Source organism: Gossypium hirsutum, chromosome A07 (assembly GCF_007990345.1).
Source record: "Gossypium hirsutum isolate 1008001.06 chromosome A07, Gossypium_hirsutum_v2.1, whole genome shotgun sequence".
NCBI lineage: Eukaryota > Viridiplantae > Streptophyta > Magnoliopsida > Malvales > Malvaceae > Gossypium > Gossypium hirsutum.
Genome location: NC_053430.1, coordinates 27,914,835 through 27,918,487, shown reverse-complemented (window position 1 = coordinate 27,918,487; position 3,653 = coordinate 27,914,835). Strand labels below are relative to the sequence as shown.

At 35.6% G+C, this 3,653-nt stretch overlaps 1 non-coding gene across 1 annotated transcript; it reads right to left on the bottom strand.

Moving 5' to 3' along the window:
- Positions 1 to 2,111: 2,111 nt before the first annotated feature.
- LOC121204398 (small nucleolar RNA R71) lies at positions 2,112 to 2,217 on the bottom strand. The gene has a single exon (XR_005899323.1). It is a non-coding gene; the product is annotated as a small nucleolar RNA R71 (small nucleolar RNA).
- Positions 2,218 to 3,653: the final 1,436 nt, after the last annotated feature.

Here is a 3,653-nt window from a genome sequence, read left to right as displayed (position 1 = left end):
TTCAATTTAACCCAACTTGGAAGATGGTTGCTGAAAAGAATGAAGTCTGCTCTCAATTGGGTTGTCAAAACCTTCCAATAAGGGGGGAGAATGGCCCAAATTTGGCAAAGGCATGAGAGCAGCCCAAATCAGCTTTAAAAAATTAATTTGAAGGTCCCTAAATGTGCAAAAAAATTACAAATCAGCCCCTAACTTCCACCTTAATTGCCATCCGACCCATGCCAAATATTAAGTAAGAAGCAAACAAGAAAACCAAGAAAAAATTAGCCCACTCTTTACAATTCATGGTTGGCCAAGTAAGGGAGCAATTCAAGGGATTTCCAAGCTATTTTTAGCTAAATCCCATGGTATCCCTCTACTATAAATACTACTTCATTTCACTTGTCAATCATCACTCATTTTCATTCATCTTTCCTTCATAACATTTCTCTTTTCCCTTCCACGCATAAGCCTTCTCGTTTCCCCATTTCTTTTAACTTGCATGCTCCCTTAAGGAAAACCACTCTTGGTCGTCCACCTTAAGGAAAATTTTACGAAGGAGCAATCACTAGAATTGAAGGAAGCCATCACGATTGGTCTTCGGAGAACCGTCGAAATAATCAAGAGTTTCTTCTTTCCTATTCTTTAATTTTTCCCTTAGTTATTCAACATGTTCACAAATTGTGTTTTTCCATTGAAAATTATGGCTTAATTTTGTTTTGACTAAAATGATTGCATTAATTTGATGATGTTCATTTGATTCATGTTTATGATGTTCTAATTAATTTGATTGCATTAATTAGTTGATCAATCCTGACCAGATCACAATTAATGGACATAATAATTAAGAGGTGCTTACTTAATTTAGGTCCTGATCTGATTAAATTAAAGGTTCGTAATAACTCGGAGAGCTCTATTACCTTGCATAACTTTAGTTTTGTGTGATTAAATTGTTTCAAACCTGACTCGTCCCTGTTACTTCATATAAATCCTAAGAAATCCTGAGTCAAATATGGACATAGAAATATACATGTTTTTCTAAGTATAAGATTTCAAAAGAACTTATATTAGATTCCAAGTTAGTGAACGATCGAGTTGCTATGAAATTTTTCTGAAACGTTGTTAAACATGATGAAAAATGAATGCAGTCAAATGTTGTAATTATTCTAGCCTATTCATGTTCTTGTTGTTAACTCGTGAAAATTGCTGCTAAACCATCACCTTGCATTTCATTTCATTTCATTTGCATCTAGGTTAACTTGCATTTAGTTAATTAACTTAATTTAACACTTATCACTCAAATTATTGTATTTTCTTAACCAATTTCTGAATAGGAATTTTACAACTATCAATTTAAATACAGTCCCCGTGAAGACGATAACTCTTGTACTTACTTGTTACTTGATAACGATTGTGTACACTTGCACATTCCGTTGTGAACCAAGTTTTTGGCGTCGTTTTCAGGGACTGTTGATGTAATTATTATTTTTAAATTATTTCTTGCAATTTGGAATATTTTTTCTTTTTTTAATTATTTTTTATTCTTTATTTTTTTGTGAATTTCTTTTCTGGTGCTTATGAACATAGATTGAATCATCGATTTACTCCATGTAGACCTTGAAATCGAGTGGACATTTTGACAAAGAAGATGAGAAAGACTAGCCTAGATATAAGCCGCATAAATGGACGTTGAAAATCAAAATGATATACAAGGGAATAGAGCTGCTAATGCTTGTAATCCAATTATTATTGCTAATAAGAGGGATTGAGGTATAAGGTAGTACGTTGAGCCACTTTTGAACGAACTTAATCTGGGAATTAGGACACTAGAGATCAAGGCACCAAAGTTTTAATTGAAGCCTATGATGTTTCAGGTGCTTCAAACGATGGGTTAATTTGGTGGAATGCCCATAGAAGATCCACATCTTCACCTTCGACTGTTCATAGAGGTGAGTGGTTCCTTCAAGATAGCTGGTGTAACTGAATACACAATGAGTTTGAAGTTGTTTCCATACTCATTGCAAGATCGAGCACGACATGGCTTAATTTATTGCCACCCAATTCAATATCTACTTAGCAAGAATTAGCTGAACGTTTTCTGGTAAAGTATTTCCCACCTAGAAAAAATGCTAAGTTGTAGAATGAGATCAATACATTTTAGCAAATGGATGATGAATCCCTATACGAGTCATGGGAAAGATTCAAAGAGATACTATGAAAATGTCCTCATCACAGGATTCTGCATTGCATCCAGCTGGAAACATTTTATAATAGTCTCAACCCACACACTAGGACGGTGGTAGATGCTTCTCCGAATCCTGCTCTCCTTTCTAAGTCTTATAGCAAGGCTTATGAAATCATCAAGAGAATGGCCAGAAACAACTCTAAGTGGTCGAGAAATTGAGCAGCTTCAGAAAGATAAGTAGCATGAGTGCATGAAGTAGATGCCCTTACTTCACTATCAGCTCAAGTATCTTCTATCTCTTCAATGTTGAAATAGTGTACTACTAACTATTTGAATAATATTGCAGCTCAGCCACCAGGTTACTTTGACATTGTTTCCTGCGTATACTATGAGAACGGTAATTCTTTCAAGAACATCAAATCCCAAGTGGGTTTATTTTGTAGGGAATCAAGATCAGAACAAAAGTGGACGAGGACTATAATCTAACTTCTATAATCCTTTGTGGAGAAACCATTCAAACTTCTCTTAGAGTAACGAATGAGGAGGACTGAACAACACTTTCATGCAGCATAGACTAAATCAACCTCAAGGGTTCAATCAACAAGTTCAGAAACCACCGGAAGCTGAACCATCTAATAGTTTGGAGAATTTCTTGAAGGCATAATTGGTGAAGAATGACGCTTTAATCCAAAGCCAAACAGCGACACTAAAAAAATTAGAGAACCAAATGGGTCATAGCTATGCAGCTTTGTATAGACCACAAGGAGTCCTGCCAAGTGACACGAAAATCTAAGGAATATGGGTAAAGAACATTGCAAAGCAGTTGTTTTATGAAGTGGAAGGACTTTGAAACCCAAGAAAGTTGAGGTTGAAGATGAACTAGCCAAGGGAAAGGAAAATCGACCAACTATTGAAATTCCTACTAGATGCTGTAGATTCTGAAGAGGTAAAATCTGAACTTCTAAATTATGATAATCTAACATCTATTTTAGATACAAAGACATTACCTCGGAAGAGTTGTCCAATCCAAGCCAAATTTCTAGCACCTCCATATCCTCAAAGACTCCAGCAACATAAGCAACAACATGATACTCAATTCAGGAGAATTTTGGATGTATTGAAACAACTATGTATCAACATTCCATTGGTAGAAGCTTTGGAATGAATGTCAAACTATGCGAAAGCTATGAAAGAAGTTCTGTCTAAGAAGAGAAGGTTTTTGGAAATTAAAATTGTAGCCCTAACTACAGAATGTAGCTTATTTATTCAGAACAGGTTGCCTCCTAAGTTGAAGGATCCAGGAAGTTTCACCATACCTTACAGTATTGGAGAATCCTATTGTGGTAAGGCTTTGTGTGATTTGGGATCGAGTATCAACTTGATGTCTACATTTGTATTGAGACGATTAGGTATTTGTAAGGCCAGATCGACTACAGTTACACTCCAACTAGCAAACAAATCCTTAGCACATCTGAAAGGAAAAATCGAG